Consider the following 20,120-nt stretch of genomic DNA (forward strand, 5'->3'; position numbering starts at 1 on the left):
GCAACACGAGGAGACACGAGTGATCGTTGAACACAATTTTCGAACAACGTTCTCTTTTCCATTCGAACTGAATAAAATTTACGATTCGTTTCGATGTTCAAGGATTCTGTATCGTTCCAGATAAACTACGTAAGTAACCGAGCAGAATTGCATTCGCATTGCACTTCGAATAGAGACCTTTGTATCTGAAACAACACGAGAAGACACGAGTGATCGTTGAACAGAATTTTCGAACAACGTTCTCTATTCCCTTCGAACGGAACAAAATTTACAGTTCGATGTTCGAGGATTCTGTATCCTTTCAGATAAACTACGTAAGTAACCGAGCAGAATTGCATTCGCATTGCACTTCGAATAGAGACTTCTGTATCTAAAGCAACACGAGGAGACACGAGTGATCGTTGAATACAATTTTCGGACAACAAATTTCATTCGAATTGAACCAAATTTACAGTTCGATGTTCAAGGATTCTGTATCCTTCCGGTTATGCTACGTAAGTAGCAAGAGTTGCATCTCGAACCGAAGTCTCTTTCCAAACGCCACGAATCGTTCGGTACGAATAGACATCTTCGTTGCTTTCGTTCGATACCTCGTTTCGCGTAAAATTTATGCGCATAATGTGTGCGCCGTTACCGACTGCGTGGCATCGAAACCAGTCCGTTGCAACATTGTTATCGCAATCGTTGCAATTTGGTATTCCGTGCAGTGTGGCAATAACTTCTTCTTCGGTGTCTCCTATTGTTCTTTCTTGTTCACCGACTCGTTTTTCCGACATTGCGATTTTAATTTCGAACACGATCTTTCGAATTAATTTTTCCACGTCGCTCCATCCTTATTCGATATTCTATCTTCGAATATAAACGGTAAACTTTAGCGAGTCTTTTCCTCGATGAAGAATAATCTTTAATTATTGGGTTGCTCGGAAAGTCGTTTCGTTTTTTTTGGTGAAAATGGAGCACGATTTTTTCAGAGTATGTAAACATTTTATTAAATATTCTCTATTTAGGAAAACGAAGTGACTTTCCGACCAAGCCAATATTTCCATTATTAAGAACGAGGTTAGAAATTTATCGTTTGAATCGAACGTCTTCGTGCCCGTACAGGGTGTCTCCTAAACTCGGCGGGAAAGTTTGCGTGCGCGTGGTACTCGTCGAAATAAGTCTTAACGAGCACCGATGCAAATGTCGTTAGTTTCGGAGTTACGAGAGCTTTTCAACGATCAAGTATTAGCTACATCTCTTTACACTGGTATTACGGCACGCGTTCGATACGACCTCCTAAAGTGGCTGTTACCGTTTCTGAACGACATCGGTACAACTACGTAGTACACACGCGTATTGAGTCCGCTTTGTTCGACCTAACGACTCGCTCGATAACTCGCAGATAGACACGCGGTAGCACTAGCAGGAAAGCTGGTGGCACGTTTCACCGCAACGAAACTAACGATATTTCGAGCCGTGTTTACCGAGACACTTTTTTGCTCGTTTCGACGAGTACCGCGTGTCCACGAAGTTCCCCAACGATTTATAGAGATACCCTGTGTATCGTCTCGCAAGACACGGTAACGTTTTTCGACCCGACCTCGAAGTTGCGCGAGTAGAAACGGCTAGAAGAAAGTGTAAGGTAAGCTGAGCGAGACAACGTAGGGAAATGGATCGTACCGGAAGATTTACGAAGAAAATATCGAGCGAAGTGGAGCACGGAGCGTTCGAGAGCTGAGACGTCGAGAAGAAAAATTGAAACACGGTGGCTGGGATTTCGTATCACCTTGAATCGGTGTAAACGACTGCGAGTAAGATTCGAACGCAATGTTCGACGCGGAGAACGCGTTTGCAAAAAAAAGGCGGTAAACTCGACTCGCGCGAGCAATTTAGAGGATGATATGGTATTTTCGATGGAGACTGCGAAGCGTCTGGGGAAAAAATCGATGCTGTCGCGTAGAATGTTCATCGCGGAAGACTCGCTCAACGAATTTACGACGTTAATCGAGGCCACGAGACGGCTAAAGCGGACTAACCCCGTCGAAGCTTCGCTTCGAGCAACGATGGCGGTTCTCGAGCGGACGAAGACTTTGAAACGATCGGTTGCGACGCGTTTGTTTAAAATTTTCTTTATTCAAGGAAAGAGTGTTGCATTTCACGGAGCGATGAATACGATCGATGTTCGATCGGGAAGTACCAAAATGGAGTACAGAGTCGTGAGTAATCGTCCTTTGAACGTACCTTCGAAAGTACTTCTTTGAAAATCGATCTCGGGTTATGTCGAATCTACATCAAGTAGAAATGTGCACGTAGAATCATGAAAAAAAAGAAATTCTTCTAAAGATGGCGTCTAAAATTAAGTACAGAACCGCGAGTAATTGTCCTTGGAACATATCTTCGAAAGTACTTTTTCGTTTGAAGACCGATCTTGGGTCATCCCGAGTCTACATCGAATAGAAACATGTACGTAGAATTATCGAAAAAAAGAATTTCTTCTCAAGATGATGTCCAAAATGAAGTACAGAATCGCAAGTAATTATTCTTGGAACGTACCTTCGAAAGTACTTCTTCGAAAATCGATCTTGGGTCATCTCAAGCCTACATCGAATAGAAACGCGTGGCTAGAATCATGAAACAAAAGAAATTCTTCTCAAGATGATGTCCAAAATGAAGTACAGAATCGCGAGTAATTATCCTTGGAACATATCTTCGAAAGTACTTTTTCGTTTGAAGACCGATCTTGGGTCATCCCGAGTCTACATCGAATAGAAACGCGTGTGTAGAATCATGAAAGAAAAGAAATTCTTCTCAAGATGGCGACTAAAATTAAGTACAGAACCGCTAGTAATTGTCCTTGGAATATACCTTCGAAAGTACTTGTTCGAAAATCGATCTTGGGTCATCTCGAGCCTACATCGAATAGAAACGCGTGGCTAGAATCATGAAACAAAAGAAATTCTTCTCAAGATGGTGTCCAAAATGAAGTACAGAATCGCGAGTAATTGTCCTTCGAACGTACTTTCGAAAGTACTTCTTTTTCGAAAACCGATCTCGGGTCATCTCGAGCCTACATAAAGCAGAAACGCGCTCGTAGAATCATGAAAAAAAAGAAATTCTTCTAAAGATGGCGTCTAAAATGAAGTACAGAGTCGCGAATAATTGTCCTTGGAATATACCTTCGAAAGTACTTCTTCGAAAATCGATCTTGGGTCATCTCGAGCCTATATCGAATAGAAGAATTATCGAAAAAAAGAAATTCTTCTCAAGATAATATCCAAAATGAAGTACAGAATCGTGAGTAATTATCCTTCGAACGTACCTTTAAAAGTACTTTTTCGACAATTGATCGTGGGTCATCTCGTGCCTACATCGAGCGTGCCTACATCGAGCGTGCGCGTAGAATTGTCGAACACTTTGGATCCTTGTCCACGTTTTTTTTTTCTCATTTCTCTCTGTCTCTCTCTCTCTGTCGTACTCTCGGTCTCTTTTCCTCTCCGTGGTCCGGGGCCCCCACCCTTTGCGCGTAAGTAGCACAAGTTCTCTCGAGTCGACGAGTTTCGCGCGAAAATAAACGATGACGGCGTAAAACGCGGGTAAAATATGGAACGAGACCGGGAACAAGCGGCAACAACAAGCGGGAACGTTTCGTGGAATACGTCGCGAAGGACTCCTCTGACCTCGCACGCGCGTTCCCGCGTTTATTAGGTAACGCGTCGCGACCAGTCATCTCGTTTGCTCGTCGAGGCGCGGAAAACGAGCCAGGAATCTTGGGGACAAAAGCCGTGAACGAGGCCCGAGTCCGTCTCGTCCGTGTATGCCCCATCCCTCCGTTCCCCCCTCGTAACCCACCCCGCGCGTCTCCCATCTCCCGAGACCGCTTTAATTGCTCCTAATTTACCAGCCGGATTCCATTGGATTTATTCTCGTCCCAGCGCGTTCCAAAAATAACCGGCCCGAACTGGCACGCGCGCGATTGTTTAAATTAGATCGGCTGACTTCTTCGCGTCCCCGCTGCTTTTACGCGCCCTTTTCGCCGTGCGCGGACAAGCCGAATTCGTCCGTGTCGCCGATCCGTACGACCAGAATAAAATTTGCCTTCGATCGCACCGAGACCGAGACCGCTCCTTCGACCAATCGACGCGATAATAAGGGAACATTCGACGAAACGCTAAAGAATCTGTCCCTAGCTGCGTATTACGTCTTCGTATGGATGCAACCGTACGAAACTCTGGTAACGGAGAAGATTAAACCGTAAATTAATCGAGACTGGAGTCGTACGTTCTTTCGTAGTCGTCTTCGATCATTTGAAATACGAGAGAACCGATCGTTTCGAGTCGAACGCGTAGAAATGGTTACTTTTCAGGTAGTTACTACGAGCTAGACACATCGTGTTGTAAAAATTCCGATTACAATATCCGATTTATTGCAATACACAGGGATCTCGCGTGTACGGTAACGTATCGATTCAACTCGATGCGAATGAGGAACAGTGTCGTGTGCTCTTCTCGATTTTCTTTGCGACTGACTGATGAAAATCGAAGAGGAAAGTAACACTACCTAAAATCCAAGGTAGACTGTTCGCGATGAACGCGTGGTACCAATGTAAGTCATTCTTGCATTTGTCCCAACGTATACTCTGTGAACGGAATTTTTGTTCCGGCCAACATTTAACCGCCCAATCCAACCACGTGTACAATTTTCGCGTCGTTTGGTCGTTTTGCAAATTTGGTAAAAGCCGATTCGCGGTGTACGTAGCCTAGGTGTTTCTCCGTGCCGAGTTTGCGAAACATTTGCGCGATAACAAGCCCACCGTGGCCCCTCTCCAGAGAGAGAGGTTCTCCGTGGAAACTCGCGTGCCCGGAGTTCACCGGGTTCCGTGTGTACACGCAGATCGTAACAAACGCGTACAATAATCGCGCGATAATGAACACGGAGATCGCGGAGCGACTTCCAGCTACACGTTACACGAGCCGGTGTACCTAGTCTCCGTTCGCCGCCAACTTTTCGACAAGACTCTGCACTCTTCGCGAACCTGTTACGTTAATTAGAACGATACGGAGTTTCGTGTCTGCGCGGGGAACTCGTCGTTCGATGTAACCGTTAACAGGAACCCGAGACCCGTTCTTTGTACGCGCGTTGAAATTCGTGCCCCCGGAAGAGACTTCCGTGGACTTTCCCGTTCTTGCGCGAGCGGATCGATAACCGGGCTCAATTAACGGACAATGTATCGCGAAAACTGGCAAACGGGACGATAGAAATCGAACACGGATCGCTCGCGTACCGGTGCAAATTTCTCTCTCTGTCTCACTCTCTTTGGGACAGCTATCCTAACGTATACACACACTCTCTGTCTCTCTGTCTCTCTCTTTCTGTCTTCCTCGAAACGATATCGTACACGTAGAAGTACAAATTTCTTTCTCTCTCTCTTTCTTTGGGACAGCACTCTTGACGTATACTCACTCTCTTTGGGACAGCTCTCCTAACATATACACACACTCTCTCTCTCTCTCTTTCTGTCTCCCTCGAACCGATATCATTCGCGTACCAGTACAAATTTGTCTCTCTCGCTCTCTTTGGGACAGCTCTTTTGACGTATACTCTCTCTCTTTGGGACATGTCTCTTGACGTATACTCTCTCTCTTTGGGACAGTTCTCTTGACGTATATTCTCTCTCTTTGGGACAGCTCTCTTGACGAATACTCTCTCTCTTTGGGACAGCTCTCTTGACGTATACTCTTTCTCTTTGGGACAGCACTCTTGACGTATACTCTCTTTTTTTGGGACAGCTCCCTTGACGTATACTCTCTCTCTCTTTGGGACAGTTCTCTTGACGTATACTCTTCTCTTTGGGACAGCTCTATTGACGTATACTCTCTCTTTCTCTCTCTCTTTCTCTCTCTCTTTCTCTCTCTCTCTCTCTCTCTCTCTCTCTTTCTATCTTTCTGTCTCTCTCGAACCGATATCGTACGCGTACTATCTAAACCGTGCTCCGCACTCGTTACGCGTATAAACGTTCCCGTAACGCGAACTTTGTTCGTCGACAATATATTTTTCCCGTCGCGTTCGGTTCTCCGTGTAAACGTCGCTCGGTTTCGCATCGGTACTCTTACATATTCTACGAAGTATCGCGCGGTGTCGTGTCTCGATTTTCTCGCGATATCCTCGAGCTCGCTCTAACAGTGCATTGCGTTTCGTTATAGTTTGTTATAGGTGACTCGTAGGCGCTCGATTCTCGAAAAAACGAAATTCTTCGCAAAGTGGCGTTCGAAATGAAGCACAGAAGCACGAGTAATCGTCCTTTGAACGCACCTTCGAGCGTACTGTTTCTTTGGAACTGATCTTGGGTTATCTTGGCCCTATATTGAGCAAAAGTGGGGGTGTAGAATGTTCGAAGAAACGAAATTGTTTGCAAGGTGGCACCCAAAATGAAGTACAGAATCGTGAGTAATCGTCCTTCAAACATGCTCTTTCTTTGGAACCGATCTCAGGTTATCTTGACCTTATATTGAGCAAACGTGGGGGTGTAGAATGTTCGAAGAAACGAAATTGTTTGCAAGGTGGCGCCCAAAATGAAGTACAAATTCGTGAGTAATCGTACTTCAAATATACTGTTTCTTCGAAAACAATCTCGGGTTATCTTGAGCCTATATTGAGCAAAAGTGGGGGCGTAGAATGTTCAAAGAAATAAAATTCTTGAAAAATGGCGCCTAAAATGAAGTACAGAATCGTGAGTAATCGTACTTCGAATATACTGTTTCTTCGAAAATAATCTCGGATTATCTTGAACCTATATTGAGCAAAAGTGGGGGCGTAGAATGTTCAAAGAAATAAAATTCTTGAAAAATGGCGCCTAAAATGAAGTACAGAATCGTGAGTAATCGTACTTCAAATATACTGTTTCTTCGAAAATAATCTCGGGTTATCTTGAGCCTATATTGAGCAAAAGTGGGGTAGAATGTTCGAAGGAACGAAATTGTTTGCAAGGTAACGTCCAAAATGAAGTACAAATTCGTGAGTAAACGTACTTCAAATATACTGTTTCTTCGAAAACAATCTCGGGTTATCTTGAGCCTATATTGAGCAAAAGTGAGGGCGTAGAATGTTGAAAGAAATAAAATTCTTGAAAAATGGCGCCCAAAATGAAATACAGAAGCGCGAGTAATCGTCCTTCGAACGTACCTTGGAGCGTACCATTCCTTCAGAACGGATGTCGGGTCATCTCGAGCCTACATCGAGCAGAAACGCACGCGTGGAATCATCGAAGAAACAAAATCGTTTACAAGATGGCGCCCAAAATGAAGTACAGAAGCCCAAGTAATCGTCCTTCGAACGTACCTTGTAGCGTACCCTTTCCTCGGAACGGATCTCGGCTGATCTGGTGTCTATATCGAGCAGAAACACGCGCGCGCGGAATCATCGAAGAAACGAAATTCTTTGCAAGGTGGCGTTCCACGGCGGTGGGTTTCGAGCGAAACCGGTTGCGCGAGGAAACCGTGCAACAAAGTGATCGGTGCGATTACAGGGTCGGAGGAAATCGGCGCGACGTCGATGCAAGATCCTCGGCAAAGTAATCGCGAGATTACGCGATACCGTAATTTCCCACCGGTTAACGACCCCGTCGCTCGCGAATCACGGTTGCCACCGAGCCGGTCCGTGTTTCCGCGAACCCGCGCCACGGGTTTCTCGGCCGCGTTAAACCGCTCGCGGATTCGCGTTGCTTGTCGCCGATCGACCGATGTTACCGTTCGCGATTCCCGCCCCCGGGGGACCTACGGGGTTGACTCCCCCCAAAGCGATAAAAATCTCGCTCGGCGTGTCGTGTTCGCGTTCGCGTGTGCACCAGAAACGCGCGAATCTCATTAGAGCGGAAAAATTGCGTATTTCCAGCGGAGCAGCGAAGCAGTTACGCGCATCCGTCATTCTTTCAACACTGCCGTGGTTCTCCTTTCGTTCTTTCTTTCCCTTTTTTTTTAGTTTCTTTCTCTTTCTTCTGTTTCTTCTTCCGCTCAACCACGCGAATCTCGTTCACCTGGGTAGACGAATGTTTATGTTTGTCGACTCGGCAAGGATCCGTCGAGAAGGCGAGAAATTAGAAACTGCGCGATCTCGCGGGAGTGTTTCCTCTCCGGGTCCGAGATGACCCAGGAGTGACGGAGCAACAGTCGATTAATTTCCACGGTAGAGGAACGTGCTTCTGAGAGTTCTTTATTCGTCGCTGGATCGTCCAAAGTGTTCGATGAGCTTCGACGAGTCGAGAATTAGCATTCCATGAGCAAATATTGCAATCGTCGCTACCTTTGCGAACATTCGTCCGATCGCTCCGCTCGACGAGTCGCGAGAAACACCAGGTGAATCGTCGTTTGAATCGAAATTTTCAAAGATAACGCGTTTCGCGGTTTACGCGACCGAGCGTGATAAGTTTCCGCGCGTTTCGATCCCGTTACGTTTACACCTCGAGCAGGAAACAAGAAACGACGTTAAGTCTAATCACCGGCTCGATTAATCATCGCGTTCGAAATCGTATCGCCCTCTTACCGCTCGAACGATTTATAGCGGGATTACTCTCTCGGTGTAACGTCCGTAACCGGGGCTGGTACATTGTAAAACGGTTGTAGCCGATCTCGTGTAAATGTCACTGAAACCGGCTCGAAGTATCGCGCGTGTTGTCGTCGCGACGTCGAAACACCGCCGGCCGCCTTTACTGTTAGAATCGGGCGCTTACCGTTTCTCAGTTTTGCATGCCGATTCATCTGGAACGACGATGGGCCCTTTTCGATGAGAAGTCCCAAACAATTTTGCCTCGATCGACTGGAAAGTTCCCCCACCCTTTCCTCGATCAAGTACACTTTTGGCGGCTATCGTGTCAGAAGTAGGGAAAGGAGTAAAGAGAACGTTTCATCTCGAGCCTGCTAGTGGACTCGTCAGTAAGGCATCCAGCAGGCCCTGCCTTATACACTGGGACATTGGAAGATCGGTAAGGGATCGTATATATACCGATCGGAGTAGGTAGGGGAACTTGCGGGAAACGGTTGGTGGTAAGTTTCCCTCTGGTGGCAAGTGTGGGTAGCCACACACTCATCGCTAGCGACACTTTGCGCACAAGAGTAACCGAGTACATTCGAAGAATCGAAACGTATCGTTAACCATTCTACGATTACTCCACGTATGCGTTTCTCTACAATTCCTTATAGATTGATTTGTCGCAGCCCAAACGGGAGATAATTCTCACAACGCTCGACGTTATCTTGTATTGCGAGATACACCTTCGGAGTTCCACGTGGATAGTTCACGTAGGTAGAATTTTCCGGATTAACCTCATTCCTTGGTACGGCAACGCAAACCTTACGCGACGATCTCTCATCTCGAGAAGCTAGATTCGAGCCATCTCGACTCCGCTCGTATATCCGGCCAGAATGATAAATTATTTTTCACCTCGGTATTTAACCCATTTGCATCATCGGTCTGTTTAGGCTGCCGCGTTCAAACATCAGCGACGTTCAACCGACGACTGACCCGTATCACCGCGAGCGATTCATCGTACGTACAGTAACGAGCATCAAAATTATTTATGGAGTTTATCAACGATATACCGTCTAAAACGATCAATACACAATATTACATAGCAAAATATTTCTTTATAGGCTTTTTTGCATGCCGCGCGAATTTTTGCGTGGCGCAACACTCATAGTGGCAGTTTGAAAGATTTTCACAAAAGAATGAAACTTATTCAGAATACACTGATGTATATTAAACTAATTGAACCAAAAAATTCTCTGAAATGGTAAATCTACCAGTTGCAACTGGTAAAATGAGAATCGTAGGCTCGCGGATTATTCCGCGCTCGGTGATAGTGGACATTTATTGTCTTGCAGCTTCCCGGGCGCCGATTGCGCAAGCTGTGTCGTACCGAGGCTTTCGCCTAAACGAACGGTGTTGGGGCTAACTTGCAACCGCTGCCAACGGTCACTCACATAGGTGTTTCGTGGGGCGAGCATGGAAAAACTCCTTCTTCACCGCTCAAGGATCATCAGGAGACCCCGGTGATAGTGGACAGTCGCCACTCGCGTATTATTCCGCGCTCGGTGATAGTGGACAGTCGTAGGTTCGCGTATCATTCCGCGCTCGGTGATAGTACAGTCGCGACTCGCGTATTATTCCGCGCTTCGATGCAAATGGTTTAAAAGAAGTGGTCGTTCGTCGTTCAGGTTGTTCGGAAGCTCCATACGCGGCGAGGGCTCGATCCACGGTTCGTCTCTGTCTCCGCGTTGCATAATCGTGGCGATGCCCGCGCCCGCGCCCGCGCCCGCGCCCGCGCCCGCGCCCGCGCCCGCGCCCGCGCGCCGCGCTGCACCGCGACTCGGGCATGAATGGGTGAGTCACGCGGGCCGGCCGCGCGTGTGCGTTGCGTGCCGCGTGCGTACGATCCACCGCTTCCCACGTGTGCGGCTCACGCACGCCCGCGCGCCACCGACAGCTCGCTCGCGCCCATTTTTCCCTATCGTCTCGCGCATGCGCGATCCACGCCGCGCCACGCCGCGCCACGCCGCGCCACGCCGCGCCACGCCGCGACGCGACTCCCTCGCTCGAAATCTCTTCGATCCTCCCTGACAGTACTTACCATCACAGTGCGAGGATCCCAATGTAAAAATGATAAATATATTTCGACGATAGATAACAACGATCAATGCTTCAACCTCTCGACGAACTGCTCTCGATTCTCTTTACTCGCGATGCGTGTCTCGCTACCAGTCGAACGTTTTCGGATGAATTTTTAATTGTTCTTCATGTTCGTTTTATCCAGAGTACTTCAAGGTTCTCACTTGGACCCCTTGCTGGTTATACTATTGGTCGATGATCTTCCGAGTTGTCTTCCCTAGAATTCCTCTAGGCTGTTTGTCGACGATTTTAAGATTTTTGAAGAAATAATTAGCGTGCTCGACTGCTTCGAAGTACAGCTCCATTTAGATAATATCGATCGTGGCGTTGCATAAATGGCACGAAGTTTAGCATCGAAAAGTGTAATTTCGCGAGTTCACTCTGTATTTCTTATTCTATTATTTTTAATTATAACATATACGGTTCCCCGTTTCCTTGTATCTTTCGACTTTTTCAATATACCTTTCGCCGAATTTCATTGTCAGTTAAACGATCCTTTGTAATCTTTCTTCTCTAATTTACACGCTATGTTTACTTTCCTTTGTAAACCAACATATTGATCACCTTTAAATAAGTAATTAAATAACTAAAGAAATAAATAAATAAATAACTTCTCTCCGTTCACCTCGAAAGGTCTTGTCATTTACGCGCTGCACGTCGTACAGGGATTAAGTCGACCGATCGAAAGCAACAAAGGATAAAAGAAATATCGATTGGACAAAAGTTGACGTCTTCTTTTTAATTACGCGCAACGAATCGCAATATTTACTCCAATCGATTCTCGCGTAATCACAAACCGTATCGTCGCGCGTACTCGCGCGTCAATCATCTGCGTACGTTTCTTTCTTGAACAAGAAAAACCAATTATGTATCTATCGTCACAGTTTACGATCGTTGCTCGCGCAAGAATGCAATTTTCTTTCTATTTTTTCCAATTTTTCTTTACGATCGACCAGCGAGAACCATCGCCGCGCTTCCTGTTCCTCGGTGTCGAGCGTCATCGAGGGCGGGCGATAAATTCGAATTTAACCGCGCGACGCGAAACATCGACGCGTCTGTTCGAGGGGGTCGCCGGAACGTAAAAATAAGTCCGAAAGGCTTCGATGGTATTCTCGTCGGCTCGAACGCTCCAAGGATTTGTTCGAGTAACGTGTTGTAAATTCGCGCCGTGACTCCGTGGCGTGTAGCGTACGATGACACGAATGGACTATTTTTATTCGTTTAACGACTGTATGGACCGTACCGAGGGAAAACGGAACAGACGAGAACCGTAAAGGTAAAATAAGAAAGGGGTGGTATGATTCGACGAACGCGATCGAAAATTTATCGATCGTCAATACGACGTCCCGGTTCCTCGGCGACATTGAAAATCAGATCTTCGGTGCCGCAACGAAGTATCGAATACTCGAGTACATCGAGTGCACAAATTCAACGCAAAAGCACTGGAATTTCTTATCTTAGACAATTTCGAGCAATTAACCCTCCAAGTTCCCTTTTTCTCGCTACGAGGGGACTTTCGGCGCGTTTTCCGCGGCGGCTCGATTCGCTCGCGAACGAAAGCGCGGGAACTGGTTATTTACGAGCAGTGTCGATAAAATAAGTGCAAGTTTCGCGGTGTCTCGAGTGTTTTCCCTTCAACGCTGCACGCAGAGTTGAATCGGGTTCTATCTTACGCGAGAGCGCGATTTTCTTCGCGTTGAGTTACTCCGGAGATGATCGAGAGCGCCACGTCGGCCATTTTATCGCGTTCACGAGCGCGTTGAACATAACGGCGCGTTCTTTGAACGTTTACGTTCTATTTCGTTATGTACGATCTTCGACAGTGGAGCAACGAACCGAACGGTTGTCGTTATTTCGGCCAAACTCCGCTCCGAAACGTCGATACACTCGTCGACCATTTTCAGGTACCCCTCGACCATTCCCGTGTCGCCATTTTCAGGTACCCCTCGACCATTCCCCGTGTCGCCATTTTCAAGTACCCCTCGACCATTCCCGTGTCGCCATTTTCAGGTACCTCTCGACCATTCCTGTGTCGCCATTTTCAGGTACTCCTCGACCATTTCCTTGTCGCCATTTTCAGGTACCCTTCGATCATTCCTGTGTCGCCATTTTCAGGTACCCTTCGACCATTTTCGTGTCGACCATTTTCAGGTACCCATCGACCATTTTCAGGTACCCATCGACCATTCCCGTGTCGCCATTTTCAGGTACCCATCGACCATTTCCGTGTCGTCATTTTCAGGCACCTCTCGACCATTTTCGTGTCGACCATTTTCAGGTACCCATCAACCATTCCCGTGTCGCCATTTTCAGGTACCCCTCGACCATTTTCAGGTACCCCTCGACCATTTCCGTGTCGCCATTTTCAGTTACTTCGATACCTGATGCTTCAATTTACCGATTTCCGTGAGAGTTCGCGAGTCCGTTTCCCAAGACGGTGTCTCACCGATGTAACGAACCTTGAAACTTGTAGAACCTCGCTCGCCGTGTACAAAAACTCGTTGATGTACGAAAACTCGTCGTTGCACGATTTCAAGCGTCATTCGTAAACGAGCAAATTTTTTTCTCGCGGAAGATGGTCCGCGACGATTGTCGCGAGAAATTATCCCGGAGAAAAATATAGAGCGGACCGAAATTGCGTTATCGTCTCGAGAGTCACCGATGATTTAACATTGACGATACTTGTACGTCGATCGATCGAATATAGGCGATGAGTACCGTGAGTACGTTATTGTTATCCGGAGGAGAGCTTCTATTAATGCGTGAAATTTTCATATACGTGAAGTTCGAACGCTCGAAGAAGCAGATCGCGTGCTCTCGTAATCGAGACCGTGTCGAAGAAACGTTTATTAGAAAAAAACGTTATTAGGGAAAGAATTCTCACCGATTTGAGAAACATCCCTTTCGGTGGATTCTCGTCCACTTTGCGCCCTTTGATCGATCTTGGTACCTTTCGTTCGATCGTGACTGTACACTTCGAGGCTTCCAGCAGAAACGTACGTCGCTGAGATCGCAGGACGCAAGTTTCGCACGGAATCACACGCTCCGATGTCTTCTGTCTTCGAAACAAATTCCAAATCAACGAAGACACCTCCGAATTTCCAGATACGCATCGATCTCACCGAAATCCCTGACCTCGGCCACGGAAAGCTCTCTACGCGTCGAGACTCCGACGAAGTCTACCGAGTTTACGACACCGGCCAAACAATCGCGTTTTTCCTTCGCGAAACGACCCTGTCCAACGTGCCTCGACGATATTCCACGCGAAGTATCGTAAAATTGCCCAAGGTAGACGTCCAACCGTGTTTCCACCGTAAAATAAAACTTCGCAGCGGTCCAAAGTTTCGTATCAACGATCGAGTTATCTCGCGACGAATCTCCACGTGAATCCATCTATAGATCTCTGGCACTGATTGGAATCATTGATTAAGTTTGAGCAATGTTCGTTATTAAATCGGTCGGTTTTCTGCAATCAATTTGCAAGCAGAGAATCGAGAAGAATACTCGACAGTGTTCGTCGTTCGCATAAAATTAAATCACTTACTACTGTTGTTTTTCTCTCTTCAAATCACTTGAGATGAGATCTTTGAGTGATTGATCCCCGTACGAGCCCCCAAATAACTATTGCACTCGTGCGTGATTTACGGATATATGTATATTTATTATAAATTACAGTGATAATAGTGTTAGATGTAGTGTCGGTGGTTAGTTCCGCTTGGTACGTCTTTCAATTGTCTAGTCTTATCGTCTTTTCAGTTATACTGTCCGCGACACACTCTTCGGACATACTCCCGTGGTCATACTTTGTCATACTGTCCCATACTGTGTGTTACTGTCTTACTGTCCCTTAACGTTCTTCTCGCGCTCTATATAGTCATTCCCATTCATTCTCTTTCATTCCAATCCTCGGTCTCTCTCACTTGAGACATTCGGTCCCGTTCGGCCATCCTAATCGTTCGTTTTTCCCAAACACTCTTCACTTTCTCCGAAACACATGTATTCCCTTTCATCCCCATGCATTCTCACGCTCGGTCGTCGCGCAAGAGCAAGACCCCCTGTAAAGGATACTCGTGCCTTCCAGGACAGCTAGCGGACCGATCGGCGTCAAATATTTAGTTTAACTCAAGTCCGACTGCGCGCGTTATCTTGTTTAGGCCTACGCTCGAAGCAGGCCTAAGCGGACGCGGAAAACCCGATACTACGTTACTGTATGTTAATCTACCACTGTGATTAAATTTCTCGCTACTGGATAAAAACTATTACCAGACACGCGAGATCCCTGCGTATTGTAATACACCAAACTTTATAATCTCAACTTTTACCACAGACAATAAAGTCTAAACTATTCACCCTTTTTCGGAGGTCAACTGTATACGAATACCAGTCCCTAAAATCCAACATAGACAGTTCACAGTTAACGCGTGGCAGTACCCAAGTTATTGTTACATCCATCCCGCAAGAATCGTCTGAAGATATGGAACTGATTCTCGATCGAAAGACCCGTCCCGATCGCACCGAAGGTACACCGTTTCGCTAGATTCGATGAACTCGTTCCGGAGCAAACGAACGGAAGAGTGTCGAGTCTCGGTGATTTTCCCGCTGTAAATCGGAGCGTCACGCTCGAAACGGCGTATGTCGGGTTCTCACCGCGGCGCGGATAGAGCCATTGTAGGCCGTTTACGGTCTCTCGTCGGCGATGCATTTAGAAAGTGGTTTATCCGCGACGATGGGGGCATGACTCAACCGTTCGTGTAAACGCCGTTAATACCTTTCTAGTCCGCTGATTCGACGCGGTGAAAAGAGATCTGCTTACGAGAACCCTCGTGGCTTTTCAAGATTGCGTCATAAGTGGACGATAATCGCGCGGAACGAGTCCGCCTTTGTCCGGGATTCCGTCGGTATTATCGGCCCGCGTGGTCCGCGGTGGCCAACCGCGTTCGCGGCTACCAGCGAACGAGCGAACGAGCGAGCGAGCGAGCGAGCGAGCGAGTGAGTCTGTCGCGAGGAAACGCGGAGTTATAATTCGCCCTCGCGACGATAATTCGCCCTCGTTATCCCGGATTTTCCAATCGGCTTTGCACCGCGCACGGACGACTCGCAAGACCAATTTCCGCGGACCGCGAATCGGGTTTCGATCGCGTTAACGGTGAACGATTCGACGAAAGTATCGACGAAAGTATCGATCCACCGGAAAGAATTCTCACCGATTAGAGAAACATCCCTTTTTGTTGGATTCTCGTCCATTTTGCATACCTTTCATCGATCTTGGTACAGTTCGTGAGTGTACACTCGAGACTTTCGGCTGGAGAGACGTTTCGTATAGGTGGAACTCGTGTTTTACACAGAGCGTACAATTTTAGATTCTATGAAAAGAAGAATCGAAAAAATACTCCGTTTGTACAAGCTCGAGACGGTTTCTCCAATACGTGGGACTCGTTTTCTTCAATTTGCGATTCAAGGATCTAAGAGAAGCGTAGCTTGGTTTGTAGAGAAACGAGGGTAAGCACGCGACGGGTCTATAGTGACCCTAGGAACCCGCCACCAGGGTCATAAGGACGTTCGGACGAGTCGTTGCCGGGCTATCGAGGTGCGCGCAGTTATTCGAAACCGGTTGATTTCCGCATATGGGTGTTCAACATAAAAAAAAAACGAAAGAGGTACGGCGATTATTGCGCCCGTGAGATGCACGCTGCCGTCCCTATGAATTATGTATCGCGGTTGGGCTATCAGCCGGGAGTATGCTAATTTTTGAACAGGTACTCCTGGATGGAAGCGAACGATAGACCGAATCCCGAACGACTGTTTCGTCGTGGCTGGTAATTTGGTTCGGATAACGTAACCAGGGCGACGTAAATCGTTGCGAGTTTCTCAGATCGAGCCAATTCCTGCCGCTCGTTGTGACCGTGATTTCCGGTAGCGTAACCGATGCTTCATTCCTCGAAATTCGACCAACATTTGCCCCATAGGATTTTCTTTTCTCGTCGAGACATCACGAAAACGCGCGAACCGGGTTACGCGATACCGTGCAACGTTACCGTGACGTACGTCCAGTTGTCGAAAGCAACGCGACTAACGTCAATGGGAATTTAATTATACGTTGGAATATGAAATCGAGGTAACGTGGAATCCGCTCGAATCCTTCGTTTCACCGCAAACGTTGCGCGTAGAGTGGACGTCTTACGAAACTCGGTGAGTAACGTTTGACGAGAGTCTCTTGCAGAAAAAATGAAAACGAATCGTATTTTAATTTTAGCACCGTTCGTGGCGACGATCATTTTTACACGTCCGATCGTTCCGACGTGTTTATCTGTACGGAAAATGAAAAATAAAAATACTCGAGTACGAGCCAAGAAGACTTAGTAGAATTTTACGTGTCATTGGCTGGAAGGATATTTAAATTCAACGAAACCTTGAATTTTTATTCGTCGATCGTTCTCGTACGTTAATTTTATCGGAAATATTTTCCTGCGAATTATTGGAATAAAATTTTACCACGGGGATAAGGTATTTCTCCGGAGAAATATAACGTATTTACAAAGACGATCGCGACCACCTTTTTCGAGATAAATTTTAAATACACGAGTTTAACGTAACCGTTACTACTCCGTGGAGAGTAACGAAAGGTTATCTTCGTCCGAAAGGTACGTTTCGGGTTGTTGCTTGGATAACGAGTCTCTCGCGAACGAGAAACAATATTGGCACGATTTGTCCGTCGAGAGTGAAATTTTGGACAATTATCGCGGGATTCGACGACGGTGCCTCTTCCGAGACCTGGTTCACCGTGTTCAACGTTGTTAACTCTGGACGACGTCACGCGACGCTCGCGATGTCAGACACCGCGTTCTCGTCGACGACATATTTATAGAAACGGCTGGACGTCGCGCGACCGCGACGATAAATGCTCGTTAAATATGTAGAACGGGCCGAAGGGAGGGAACGACACGAACGATGGACCGTCTCGTCCAATTTGTGAATTGTACTGTTCCCATAGACAGTAGTTCGATGTAAAATTTACTCTCGAATTGAAGAGGAAGAGTATCCAAAACTTGACGAGTTTCACGACAAACTCCACCGATCGAATGATTAACGCGATACCAAACGAAGAGTTATTCGACGATTCTTCGTGGCGAAGACTGTAAAATTACCAAACGCCACGATTCTTGTATACATCCTCTTCCAGGACGTAACCCAACACCCTCCAGCTGGTCCTTCGAGTGGCCTCAACCCTCGACGTGGGTGATCTCCTTATCGCGGTGCAACCGGACCGCTAACAACCGCCCTTATTGCGTAGCGGAATAAATAATTTCAAGTCAGCCAGAAACCACCACCAGGTGTAAGAATTGCCCTTCGTTGCGAGTAAATTATCGAGAATATTGTGTTCCGTGTAATTTCCTTGTAAAATGTTCCCGTGTTTCCGTTTATAATCCGGTATGACTAATATTCATCGTACGGGTACCCGGGTCGTTGAACGAGCGAGTAAAATGTACCATGTTCCAGGAATATTCCTACGTGTTTCTGTGCATTTCTTTTCTACAATCGTTCAATAATTATTCGAAATTTCTCAGACAGACAAATAGCCAGAATTTTATTCCTGCTCGATACACGTTACTCGATCACGGCGCGAAAAATTGTTTCTCGCGGCATGGGAGGCTCGCGCAACGTAACATTTTATTCGACATTTTCGACTCGCGTACGCGCAAAGTGGCCTCGTTTCTAGGACGCTCGGTATTTGCGGCGTACTTAAAAGTTTCGAACGTCGATACGACCGCCTTCTGGCTACTAGGAAGTAATTCGCACGGATAGAGTTTATCGCGTACCGTGGACGTTGCGTGGAGCGTATCGCGTCGCGTTCACCACGCGGGGATCGAACTCTGCAATCGTGTCGATGACTATAAAAATTGTGATAATATTGGTCGTTTCGGCGGTCGAGATCCGAGCTGTTTCTGGATTCCCCGTTCTCGATATCCGTGGTTGTTCCTTCTTAACTCCAGCTGACCCCACGGTGTCTCCGGGGACTCGGTCGGCGGAAGAATCATTTTTCAATTTGTCGCCGGATTTCCACGACGCGGGCGTTATTTTTACGAGTACGTCGGCGCCGGGGTTGCATTAGTTGTTGTCGCGGCGGCCGCGGGCGGTCCGGAACTTAATTTTCGGACGTTGTCCGCGCTACGCCGACGAGAGTGCTCGTGAAAACGAACGACCGAAGGGCTCTCGAGCACGCTCCCGGGGGTCCTGCGCGTCCTGGAGCGAGCCAACGCGGCTCGACCCGCTCGGGATAATGAACGGACCGCCGCGTCGTTTCGGTTCGAGTCCCTCGAACCCCACACCCGCGCCTCTACTACCACCGGACCCCCTCGATCGTTACAATTTTTAACGCGGCGAAACACCCTGTCGCTAGAATCATCCGATCGAGATTCTACGCGGCGAAATATCATCTTTCGAAATAACGAGCTTCGAACGATAGAACTCGGTTCGTAACGGTCGAAATAACGAGGTTAGAATGATAGAACTCGGTTTGTAATAGTCGAAAAACGAGGTTCGAATGATAGAATTCGGTTCGTAACAATCGAAGTAACGAGGTTCGAATGATAGAATTCGGTTCGTAACGGTCGAAATAACGAGGTTCGAATGATAGAATTCGGTTCGTAACGGCCGAAATAACGAGGTTCGAACGATAGAACTCGGTTCGTAATAGTCGTAAAACGAGGTTCGAACGATAGAACTCGGTTCGTAACGGCCGAAGTAATGAGGTTCGAATGATAGAACTCGGTTCGTAACAGCCGAGTTTATTTAAGAAAGAACCGGAACGTTTTTGTCCGTCGAATCATCGGATCAAAGTTCTACGTGCCAAAAAATCATTTTTCAAAGTAACGAAGTTCGAATTATAGAACGATAGAACGATAAAACTCGGTTCGTAACAGCCGAGTTTATTTGAAAAAGAACCGGAACGTTCTTGTCCGTTGAATCATCGGATAGAGGTTCTTCGAGCCAGAAAATCATCTTCCGAAATAACGAGGTTCGAACGATAAAACTCGGTTCGTAATAACCGAGTTTATTCAAAATAGAACCAAACGTCCTTGTCCGTTGAATCATCGTATCGAGGTTCTTCGAGCCAGAAAATCATCTTCCGAAATAACGAGGTTCGAACGACAAATCTCGGTTCGTAACAACCGAGTTTATTTGAGAAAGAACCGAAGGCTCTTATCTGTCGAATCATCGTATCGAGTTTCTGCGCGCCAAAAAAACACCTTCCAAAATAACGAGATTCGAACGATAAAACTCGGTTCGTAACAACCGAGTTCATTCAAAATAGAACCGAACGTCCTCATCCGTTGAATCATCGTATCGAGCTTGTACGCGTCGAAAACTCATCATCCGAAATAACGAGCTTCAAACGATAGAACTCGGTTCGTAACGAGTCCATCGAAGAAAGAACCTCAATGAACCTCGATCGAACCTGAATATACTTGGATCGTAATTAC

Source organism: Ptiloglossa arizonensis, chromosome 6 (assembly GCF_051014685.1).
Source record: "Ptiloglossa arizonensis isolate GNS036 chromosome 6, iyPtiAriz1_principal, whole genome shotgun sequence".
NCBI lineage: Eukaryota > Metazoa > Arthropoda > Insecta > Hymenoptera > Colletidae > Ptiloglossa > Ptiloglossa arizonensis.